The sequence below is a fragment of the Cnephaeus nilssonii genome, assembly GCF_951640355.1.
Source record: "Cnephaeus nilssonii genome assembly, chromosome: 3".
Classification (NCBI taxonomy): domain Eukaryota; kingdom Metazoa; phylum Chordata; class Mammalia; order Chiroptera; family Vespertilionidae; genus Cnephaeus; species Cnephaeus nilssonii.
This window is the reverse complement of record NC_137074.1, coordinates 34506617-34518988: the sequence shown is the minus strand read 5'-3', so window position 1 is coordinate 34518988 and position 12372 is coordinate 34506617. Positions and strand designations below refer to the sequence as shown.

At 39.0% G+C, this 12372-nt stretch overlaps 1 protein-coding gene across 5 annotated transcripts in view; it reads right to left on the bottom strand.

The window, feature by feature from the left end:
- Positions 1-12372, bottom strand: part of NAALADL2 (N-acetylated alpha-linked acidic dipeptidase like 2) — a 1181205-nt gene that overhangs the window by 746516 nt on the left and 422317 nt on the right. The window contains exon 1 of one of the 5 annotated variants that reach the window (XM_079765803.1): positions 5102-5292. The exons of the other annotated variants lie outside the window; for them this stretch is intronic. The gene's annotated coding sequence lies outside the window, so the exon portion shown is untranslated. Of the gene's footprint in view, positions 1-5101; positions 5293-12372 lie in introns of those variants that run through there. 5 annotated transcript variants of the gene reach the window in all.

Genomic DNA, 12372 nt, shown 5'->3' with positions numbered 1-12372 from the left:
TCCCTATATCTGGACTGATAGCCAGCCATATGCACTATATTGCCAAACCATTCATTAAAAAATTGAATTGCTTTCTTACACCTTACACCAAACAGCTGTTGCCCTTAAAACCCCTCCTCAGTCCCCACCTTAGGTTCTGCCTTCCAACTTCACCCAGATTTGGTTCTGATTGGTCGATTTCTGTGCCAGTCAGTGTCAAAAGCTCCGCCTCCTAGGCAGCCATTGGCTCTTCACAATTCACCCAGATTTGGTTCTGAATGGTCAGTTTCTATGCCAGTCAGTGTCAAAAGCTCCGCCTCCTAGGCAGCCATTGGCTCCTTGCAATTCACCCAGAGTTAGTTCTCATTGGTCAGTTTCTATGCCAGTCAGCATCGCTGGGCTTATCTCTGGGCCCGGTCATAAAGGTGGGGCTGATCAGCAGCCCCTGGGGAGGCCCAAAGAGAAACAGAGGCCCGGCTGCTGGCGAAACTCAGAGAAAAAGAGAGAGGTAACAGCTGATCAACAGCTGCCGCAGAGGCTGTGGATCAGACTCTGCCTCTCTTCTTGGGCCTCTCTCTGGGCCTGATCTGCAGCCCCCTTGGCAGTCAGTGCTGGGACACCACCCCTGCACCGGCTGCCGTCAATGCTGGGTTGCCACGGCAACCCAGCACTGTCTGCAGGACTGACTTCCAGTGTGTGGTTGAGCCTTCAGTCGTTTTGGACGTGACGGACCCAGGCTCTTTATATACATAGATGGTAAGGCCGCTCAACTGCTCGCTATGACATGCACTGACCTCCAGGGGGTAGACAGTTGACTGGTCGCTATGACATACACTGACCACAGGCCTCTATTTAAATAATAAGCTTTAATATTAGAATCTGTTTTCATTTGATTTCAAGGCATTTACAATGTCTATTTCCAGGTAGTCTAGCCTCCTAATGGCCCTGTGAATAGCTCTCAAGTAGTTCACCAATAACATCATGCCAGCTGAGTCTTTAAAAGACACAAACAAACACATATGCTACTGCAAAAGCAGCTGAAAATTGGCATGGCTTCCACAAACTAAAACTCACTGTATTCCAATATCACCAACTACCCTACAATGAAACAATTTTAAGGAGCTGTTGTCACAGTTATTCTCAAGGCAGATGTCCACCAAATTCATTTCCCATTTTCCTGAATTAAGACTTTTTTCCCCTACCATCAAACCATTGATAGAAGGATATTGTGTGTTATATTTTAAGAGAACACACCAACACTGTGGAAATAATTACTTTTTGAAAGATAGTTACTACATAAACAATTGATTGCACCGCTAAGTGGTTATAAATGCCTCATATAACAAACTGAATATAAGCAATCACATTATCTACAAGCAACAACGAATATAATTAAATTTACTACGATTGTATAAGATAGCCTTTACCAACATCACACTGATTGAATGTAAGTAGTCTAAATATTGAAGGAACTCATCAAGAATTAAAATGTATCCCTATTTCAACAAACACATTACACTCTTTGTAATGCAAGAAAAAAAGAAACAAAGAACAAAATAAATATACAAATGTAGCAAATTTTTTAATTTCAACTACGTAACTATTTTGCTGGGATTTGTTTCACATAAAAGGTTCACTGAGGAAAAAACAAATTAAAGATAAATCAATTTAACTGCACATGTAATTAGTAACTGAATCACTATTTAAATTTCAATAACCAATGAAGTAATATAATCTTTAACTCTAGGGGACTGAAAAAGGTAATTATGTAACAAATGTTGGCATCCTTGGGCAATAATATCTGAATTCTATCTTTGCTTGGTATCCTGACACTCTGGACCACCTAGCTGGTCTCTACTCAATTTGGGGACAAAGTCGGTCTTTGAATGTATTCTTTCATTTATTCTATAAATAGTGATTGAGCATTTAGTGTATTCTAAGCATGATACTAAATTTTAGGAATATATGCTATTATTTTAGGAATACCAGGTCCCTGCCCTCAAGGAAGTCACACATTAATTAGAAAAAGACAGATGTGCAAATAAATAGTTGCAATAAAGCAATAAAATGACTTTGAAAGAAGTCTGGATATTGTTCAATGTTGAAATAAAAACCAGGCAGTCAGTTCCATCTGGAGGCGAAGGCTGACTATGGTGTGGCGAAAGGCTACATGGAAGATGTGATACACAGGGAGAGAAGGTGCTTTTCATGTCAGGGACAAAGATGTCCCACAGAATGGAAACGTTATTAGCAAACATTGACAATGGAGAACAAATTCGTTTGTCAAGGTTCATTCAGACAAAGCAGGTTGGGGCATGCATTAATTAGACACAAGCAGAATTCTGGTCCTCCGACCTTACTCATTCTCCCCCATTGAGCTAATTTAGACACACGGATCCTCAAAGCCTCCTTTATTCAATCCATTGAACTTCCTTAGTCTTCTTTCCACCTTGAAAACAGCCAGTAGATGAGACTATTAACCTGTCCCTTCTCAAAGTTAATAAGCTAGTCATTTACAGATTCCAAAGTGATCCTAAAAATAAAAGTTAAAAAGCATATTATGCTTGCCAATGGCCTATTTTTTAGGACATGCTCAACAATTATAACCAAGTGGTAACTATTTTTTTTCCCCCATCACAGTTTAAAACTTTTCTCCTCAGCCTCTAGGAGCTATCTTGGACATAACTCATAGCTTTAGAACTGTCTAACCATCTCTTTTTAATCATTAAAATGCAGTTTAATTAAAACCAGGACATGTATCTTGAAAACAATAACAAACTTCTTGCCTTTCCCTAGCTCAGGCCTGGCCTTGTCTTCTTAGGTGCCAGCAGGGAGAAAGAGGGGTTTGATCTCTTCTTACTCTCTCTGGCCTCCTTCCTCACCTCCTTCAGACTCACTGTGCTGTTTCTGGATCTCAGAGCATGGAGGAGGGAAAGAAAGGAAAAGGCCGGTGTCTTTCTCTCCTGGCTGCAAGGTACTCCACCTGCTGGACTAGCCCTCTCATAGTAGGACATGACGTTAGAATGAGGAAATGATGCTTGTCACCTCTGTTGTTATCAGTTCTTTGGCCTAAAGTGATGCTATGAGAAAGAAAAAAAATTACTAAACATCCTTTATATGTAAAGTAACAGAGCAGAGAGAGCCACAGCAGAGAGTGACCAAAGCTACAGAACAAAGAAAGAAAGAGCAAAAGCGATGAGGACTGACAGAGAGAGCTCAATCCTAAAAAAGGAGAAATGGCTTGTGTCCAGAAAAGGAGTAAATTCCCCTTCATCCTTTTCTTGGATTCCAGAGAATCGTTACCAAACATTACTCTGTTTCACTTTAATATCTTCATTTGAATCATTTTCTGCTGTGAACCTGTGCCTGGAGATGCTCCTCTCATCCCACACTGTGTCAGAATCTCCAGTGGAAAAGGACCTCAATGAGGGTCCTCACTAAACTTAGAGCAACACTAAACAAAACCGATGGACTATTATCCTCATGGGCAACCTGCCTCAGAATCCGGTTACCACCGTCTCTGACTTCTCTATTTTTCTTTATTTACCTCTAACACTCTTGTCCACACACACCAGCCTCTCCTGAGAAGGTATGCATGAGTCAATCAGTCAAGCTTTGTTCAGTCACTGTCTGTGTTTGAGGGGTGTCATCATTCATTCTCTGTAGGAACTTAAGACAAAGAATCAGACTTGTTGGCTGATCTCTAAGTATATCCCTATTATTAAATTCTCAAACCCTTCACTGTTTTCCAAATTTAAAGGGAAAACTTGAAGAGAATATCCAAGTAGGCATCTGCTGTTTTAGAATGATGAGAAGCCCATAGGAACCTCAGGGTCCTCAATGAGAAAAATCAGTCTGGGGACCTTCTCTGAACTGGTTTTATTTGGCATTGATTGTGAAAGGGATTGTTTTTAAAGTAATTGGAAATTGGTAGAATCTCCTGATATGGTGCAATTGGACAACTTTTAATATCTGTAGGGAATTGTATTTGAGGTTGTGGGGGAGAAAAAATAATTCTCCTTCTACCCTTCTAAGTTCTTCTGGTTGGACCAAGAATCAAATTAACATGAGACATTAACAGGAGAAAATGACCAAGTTATTATGTATGTACAGATGAGGTTTCCATGAGAATATGAGACAGAGGACAGAGGGGCCAGTTAAAGTTTGTGTGCCGTCTGAGCTAAAGAGAAGGTGGGGAAGGGGTATGATTTGGGACTTTAGGGAGGAAGGCAATGCACATGGACATGGGAAACAAATGTTTGACAAGCAAGTAAGTGTTTGCTGGGTCATCTTTAACAACGTGACCCAGCGAAAACAAAAGGGCCTTTCTAGGTTCCTCCCTATCAGATACTAGTTTATATCAAACTATAATTACCAGCAGGTCCTCTGTCTAAATACTTTTAGGCAATTAGAGGGAAGGTTCAAGGTTTTTCCTGAATCTTTCTTTTCTTAAAATTATCCAGTTTAAAATAATCAGTATCCTAAAAGGCATATTTTGGGGTGGCCTACTCTGCTTCCCCTCAGAGTTTTTTTCCAAGAAAAAGGTTATGTATAAATAGAAGACAATGGCATAACTGATGGTCTGAGGAGGCCATAATTTTTCACTGTGCCATTTTCATTACTTGAATAACCATTTAAATCCTTTCTAGGACTAAGAAAAAGCGTTTCCAATTACATTTTGTAAAGGCAATGAATTTTACCCCTTGAATTACATTTAGATTCTCGAAGCAGTTTTATAAGGAACCTTTAAAAAAAAAGTATGTTATTATTAATGGATGTGGAAATTTCAGAAATCTACACTAACCACAATTAAATCTGCAAACTCAATGAATTATCTAGAAGATGCATACCCCAGCTCTTAACTTAGAGAGCCTTTAATTACATGTATAAATGTTTTATGAACATCTCTTACAATGTCTTTTAAGTCAGCAGTTCTTGTGACAGAAGAGTCACAGCAAACCACTCAGGTCATCAAATTTTCCCATTCACATTTCATTAGGCTGGTCTCCATGTTCATATCATTTTTTTTAAAAAGATTTTTATTGAGTTTTAGAGAGAGAGAGAGAGAGAGAAACATTGATGTGAGAGCACAACATTGATAGGCTTCCTCCTATGTACTCACCACAGGGGTTCTGGACCACAACCTGGGCAGGTGCCCTTGACTGGGAATCCAACTGGCAACCTTGTGGTGCACGGGACGATGCTCCAACCAACTATCATTTTAACATTCTCTACTGTGTTCTTGGAGCTTTCACTTTCATGGTTCTTAGTTCAAATCAGAGGTTTATTTACTGAGTATACTGAATTATATCTCATGGGACTAAAAGAAAAAAATATACCAATAAATATGTTTCACTATAGACACATACGATATTTTGTCTCAGCTGAACTTAACCAAAAAGTTAGTATCTAGATGGCTTAGCCTGCTCAACTCTTTTATTTTTTTTAATAGGATCTCCTGGTATTTATTTACCAGCATTATCTAAATGCAACTAAATCTCATTGTCAATCTAGGAAATGGAGTTTTAGTCAATCACAATATGATGTACCCTCAACATAGTACAGTTTTCATTAAATGAATTAATTTTATGCAAATTTAACCTTTAATGGAGCTACAAACAGTTGCATTCAAGTTACATCTGCTTAACATTTCCCAAATGCTTTAACAGTAGTGGGAGTGAAAAAGAACTAATTTTTTTGGTAATTAAAATGCCCCAAATATTGCATGTTAGGCTTAGTGATATTCTCCATTGTCCTCATATGTTTTGTCAGTATTCAAACTGCTTGATCCCCTTCAGTGCAGGTGGGATGCTGCAAATAAGAATTCTGCTAAAGAGATCACATTTAATCGGGTCAAAACCCCTGGTGGGATATACCAAGGCCATATCTAAATAGACTACAAGGAACAGTGACATTAAAATCTACCTGAGAGCTTTTCTCTAAACACCATTATCTAGAGAGTAAAATACTTGTTAATAATTTAGCTTTAAGTATCTTAATTTCCCTGAAACCTAACCACTGGGGACAGAGGATGTGTTTCTGTATGCATTTGGTGTTTATCAAGAAAAAAAGGTAATTAAAAAGTGATTAATTTCACTTATAAATAATAGAAACACAACGTAGAGGTGGCCCACTCCTCTTGCTGTTCTGAGAGTCATGGGGCAGCTGCTCTAAAGAAAGCGCACAGGGAGCCTGGCACCTGGTGGACACGTGACTGATGTTTCCTGAGTTAAATGACTATCCGGTGCCAAGGTCCAGGGGCACGGACTCTGCATCAGCTCTGTGTAGTATATTCATGGCTGCATCCTCCCTTCCTGCTCACTCAGCCAAACTTGTTTTCCTGTTGTTTTATGTTGTACACAGGTGGTAACATTGACTTCCATAAAAAAATATATATATATATATGCAAGGTGGCACCATGAAAACACAGCATACATATCCAAATCCGGAAACTTGTGCAAATTCCATCAGAGTAGAGATTTTGCTTTGTTTTCTGATGTGTTCCCAGTGGCTAGGGCAGTGCCTGACACAGAGCAGTCAGTCAACATTTATGAGATAAATGAAAAACAGAACGAATGAAAGTATGATGAATGCGTTCTAATAACCCACTCCTCCATATACTTGTGGTTATTGAACACAATCGTTTTAACCAGAAGGCAGTGTGGTATGCCAGTTGAGATCATAAATTCTGAAAATAGACTTAATTTGAATCTTGTCTCCTATACTCATTAGCCATATGACTTGGGAACATTTCTGAACTTTTATATGCCTCAGTTTCTTACCCATAAAACTGGTATTATTATAATAATGGTAACTCCCCATAGGGTTGTTGTGAGGATTAAGCATGAAAATATATTTAGCAGCCCCAAATGAATAATACCTCCTAGCATTATGAGCTCTTGTATTAATATCCTGTAAGGAGATGGCTGGCCTCTATTTGATGTATTATTTATCATTCTCACTGAGACATTTCTGAAAGTAGAATGGGAAGGCACTAAGATGATTAAAAATCATCAGTTGACCTATGACAAGTGTAAACTTGGACAGCACCAAGCAATCAGTGACATATGGTTCCCCTTTTTACTGGCCAAACCTGATATCTGGTAGGCTTCCTTATACCCAAACCTAAATAGAAATAGTAAGCTCAGACTATGTTGTTATCACTTTAACAAGTAACACCATAGGCTCTAATTTCTAATGTTAAGTTATGTGGGTTACAAATATAACCCATTCAGCAACCTCCTTAAGTATCTTCCCATTATTGTGTTTCAACCAAATATTTCCCTTTGTTACCTGTGTGTGCATGTCTGCCTTCTTCACTCATCATTTCTAGTAATGTGTGGCTCACAGTAAAAGCAGTCACAGTGGATGGGCATACTGAAGTCAGCATTTAAGCACTAACACACCTAGCTTTATTCTTTATTCCATTACTGGAGGCCTGGTGCACGAATTTGTGCACAGGTGGGGTCCCTCTGGGTGGCCTGCAGGGATCGGGTCAAAACCCCATAGTCCAATGCTGCCTGCAGCTCCTACCTGCCGCTCCTGCTCATCTGCCTGCTGCAGGATCACGCCCTATCAGTCCTGATTTGGAGAGGCTCGCACCACCGCAGCAGTGCTCACTAGCCTTGAGCCCCGCATCTGGCGCCCTCCCGAGGGGCATGGCATACAGGATTGGGCTGAAACCGGCTCTGTGACATTCCCTGAGGGATCCCAGATTGTGAGAGGGTGCAGGCCAGGCTGAGGGACCCCACCAGTGCATGATCAGGGCTGGGGAGGGACTGTGGGAGGGCTCCAGGGTATGTCTGGCCCCATCTCGCCCAGTCCCAATCAGGGCCGATCGGGGCCAGCTGGGGAGGGATGTGGGAAGTTGGCCAGCCAGGGAGAGACTGTGGGAGGGCTCCAGGGCGTGTCTGGCCTATCTCCCTTAGTTCTGATCAGCTGGACCCCAGCAGCAAGTGTCTGCCCCTGGTGGTCAGTGCACATCATAGCAGCGGTTGAGCAGCCTTAGCATATCATTAGCATATTACACTTTGATTGGTTGAATAGTCGACCAGTCACCGAATGACTGGACACCTAGCATATTAGGCTTTTATTATATAGGATCCCTGAGATGATAGGGAAATGGCTGTCACATGCAATTTCTGTGTAAAATGTGGGGATCAAGTAATTGGCTTTGTAGTCTGGGAATTGTGTAACCAGGTCAGAATATTTAATGTTAAATGAGTTATGAAGGAGAATATTGATTCATTCCTGAGACAAACATTTATTGGGTGCTTACTAGGTGCTAAATGCTGAAGATTCAAATTTTAAAAAGATAAGAGCCTTTTCAAATGTTATAGAGAGAATTAGTGCAATGTAATGTGATAAGGACCATGTTAGAGAGAGGAACAGATTACAATATCATTATACAAGGTAGGATATGGAGGACTAGAAAAAAAGGTAATTCCTTTTTTTCAAAAGAATTAGGTAGGAGAGGGCATTTAAGATAAGAGTAAAAGCAAGGTGAAAGGCACCAAGTTGTGAAAAATTATCTTAGATTAAAAAAACTAAAAATAGTTTGGTATGCCTAGGACAAAGGATTTATAGCAGAGAATAATGACAGACTAGGCTATGAATCAATCTTGAATGATATTGGACTAGTGGTTTTAAGAAAGAAAAAACTATGGCAGTAAGAATGGAAATGGAATAACAGAAAGATAACAATTAACCAACAGGTATTTATAAAAATGCTTTGCTCTTATCTCAGTTGAATTGGGCCTGCTAGAATTTTGGTTCATAATGAGCTTGGAGGTTTATTCTTACCATATTCTTTAGAAAGATGTCCCTAGTTTGCTATTTTAATTGAAAAATATAATTATTACTACTTTAATGTAGTCATTATAGTCTTGTCTTGCCTCCTGAAAATCACATTCGTAACACAACTGAGTGTGATGCATGAAGATAATTTTTACTCATTTTGAATACTTTCTACCAAAAGTAGAGGTTTATGGGTCTTCAATTTAGGAAATTATATAATTTGAGATTTTAAGCATTATATTCATTTTCATGTAATATTCTTTTCCTTTACTACAGTAGTAGAAGTTGGCAGATTTGTTATTAATGCTTTGGTATATCCTTCTATCCTTTCTCTTAATATCCTTTTCTCTATCCTTCTAGCCTTTAACTAAACATATAGGTGGAAAGAAAAGTAGATAAATAGGTAGATGGATAGATATATAGATGGATAGAGATATATTGACATATAGACTTATATAGCTATTTGACACAAATGGAATTGTTATAGCTTGTTTATATAATCTCCTTAAATTTTACTTTCAATATGACCATCCTTCTATTTTATTAATGATTTTTCTATAGCATCACTTAATGACTGCTAAATATACCATGTTATGAAAACAGTATAATTTAATCTTTTATAGTTGCTAAAATTATTTCAAATTGTTGACAAAAACAAAGTTGTTCAAAACCTTAATATTTTAGGGAACTACCTTCTAGAATTTACTATTAACTTAAAAAGAGGCTTTGTAATCTTTAAAAACACAACAAATACCTCATGAAAATGTCAGACCTGGCTGGTGTTGCTCAGTGGTAGAGCATCGGTATGTGCAATGAAGGGTTTTGGGTTCGATTCCCAGGTCAAGGGCACATAACTGGGTTTCAGGTTCATTCCCAGGGCCTGGGCCTAGTCAAGGCTTGTGAGGGAGGCAACCAATCCATGTGTTTCTCTCACATCAATGTTTTCTTTCTCTCTCTCTTTCCCCCACTCCCTCCCTTCCACTCTTTAAAAATCAATGAAAAAAAATCCCTGGGTGAGAATTAACAAAGCAAAACAAACAATCAAACAAACAAAAACAAAAAGAAAATATAAAAAATGTGTTAAGGTCCAAATTTAAGAAGGATCTTTGCTCTCAGGAAAAGAAAGCTCACTTTCAACTCAGTGTTTCTTGGCTATGATACAACAGCATCCACTGTGATAAACAGAATTGTGCCTGTGTTTCACACAGCAATAGATAATAGTGAAAATCAGTTAAACCAAGCATGGTTCCAAGTATTTCTAAGCAACCAAAAGGAGTAGCTCTAAAAATTCAGCAGACATTAAAAAATCTCTGGGAATTTCTCAGAGATACAGGTTCCCCAAATCTACTCCCCACCTTGCCCCTATCCCACCCACTGCCACTCTGCCACACAATTCACATTTAGTAAGTCAGTGATGAAATAGGAATCTGCATTTTTATCAAGTATGCTAGGCCAGCCAACCTTCTCCATAAAGGAACCAAGATAGTAAATACTTTAAGCTTTGATGGTCTCTGTCACATTATTTTTGTTTGTTTGCTATTGTTTTTGTTATTATTATTTGTGTTATTTCGTTATTATGCAAGTCTTTAAAAATCATTCTTAGCAAACTAAGCCATATAGACTCCAGGTCAGATTTAGTCTACTGTCTGTAGTTTACTGACCCTGCTTTCAATGATTTAGATGCAAGTGGTCAATGGGTAATAATTTGAGAATTGCGGCTCAAAACCAGTGTACAAGGAGGAGCCCAGGAATCCTGTGATTAGGGTGACTACTGTGATCTGCTCTTATTTGGTAAATTAGCACTGCTGTTGTTCCACACTTCTCCTTCTAGATAACAATGAAGATATATTCTTCAGTTGGCTGTTTAGCTGCTATAACTAAGGATGGGTTTGTTTGCTTTCTTTGGCCAAATCCTAAAAGACATAACAATGATCATTTGTCTACGATATAAGATCACACTAACCCCCATTGTAAAAGCCACAGTGCAACGGCATTATATGTTGATACTATGGTTCATTTAAAACGTTGGTTCTGGTGAAATTTTGAGATTATTGATGGAATTAAAGTCAATGTGGTGCAAAATACATGAGGAAAGGCCAATCATGGCTGATTATGGATTTTGTTATTTTTTTATAGCAATATGGAAGATTCTATTCTCCAACGATGGCTGCAACAGTATCTTCCTTTGCACATGGTCTTCTTACAGTGTGGCTTGTCACTCCTCCCATGGAGAGGTGGTGCTAATGACAACCCTCCCCCACTTTGTAACCAGGCACGCTTACAATAATGGCAGACGTGACCTAATGTAACTTCTGAGGCTGGGTTATAAAAGGCAATAAAGCTTCCAACCGGCTCTCTGGAAACACTTGCTTCTGCAACCCCGCTGCCATGCTTTGAGGAAGCGCCCTTTGAAGAGGCCATGGGTAAAATTTCCAACTGACAGCCCAGGTCAGAACGCAGCTTACAGCCAGCCATGCCACGCATGCCAGGGAAGATGCCTCTCGACGATCCCAGCCTCCAGAGGTTGAGTCTCCCTGGCCATCAAACCTTCCCACCTGAAACCTCTGGCATCATGGAGGAAATAAAAGCCATTTTCATAGTTCCCTGTTCAAACTCCTCGCCCACACAGTCAAGATAAATTGCCTCTGAATCTTGAGATGATTTGTTAAGCAGTAATAGTAAGTGGAACAGCAAAGGAAACAAATGTTATCCAATATGATTCCCAGTGACTTTGATAAATTTAATGGTCATTCAAAAATTAGAATTCTACAAAGCACATCCGTGGATACTAAAAAATAGTATCGCCCAGGAATTTTTAAAAATTCAAATCACAACGTCAATTCTTTACCATGAACAGCATTTAAGAAATGAACTGTTATCTAGCCAGCATGGCTCGTTGGTTGAGGATCAACCTATGAACCAGGAGGTCACAGTCTGATTCTCAGTCAGGGCACATGCCTGGGTTTCGGGCTCAATCCCTAGTATGGGGCATGCAGGAAGCAGCCAATCAACGATTCTCTCTCACTCTCATCAATGGTCTCTCTCTCTCTCTCTCTCTCTCTCTCTCTCTCTCTCTCTCTCTTTCTCTCTCCCCCCTCCCCCCTCTCTGAAATCAATAAAAATATATATTTTTTTTAAATAAAGGAACTGTTAATCTTAGAAAAAGTTCCTATTCAGATTATGCCTATAAATTTGATCCAAGTGAAACCATAAAATAGAAATCTTTAACTCTGCTTTTCCAGGAAGCCTTATAAATTTTCTTTTGCAAGAGTTTTGCTACCTTAACATGTAATCATGTGCAAAGAAAGCATTCATGCTGCATTTGAAAGAAGAAAATGTTCTGAGTTGCTTTTAACCTACAACCTACCCCAAATAACTATAATATAGAAAAATCAGCATCATGTGGTAGAGAAATTATACATTTGACCTTATGGAGATAATTGTACTACAGGTAAGTTATAATGCTCTAACTGTACACAAGGCAATTACCCCATTTAAGCAGTTATATATTATGGTGGTAAGTAGTAGATTCCTTCATGAAATCTGTAAGTTTCAATAGCAAATCAAACTGCCTTATAAATACATATATATATTCAA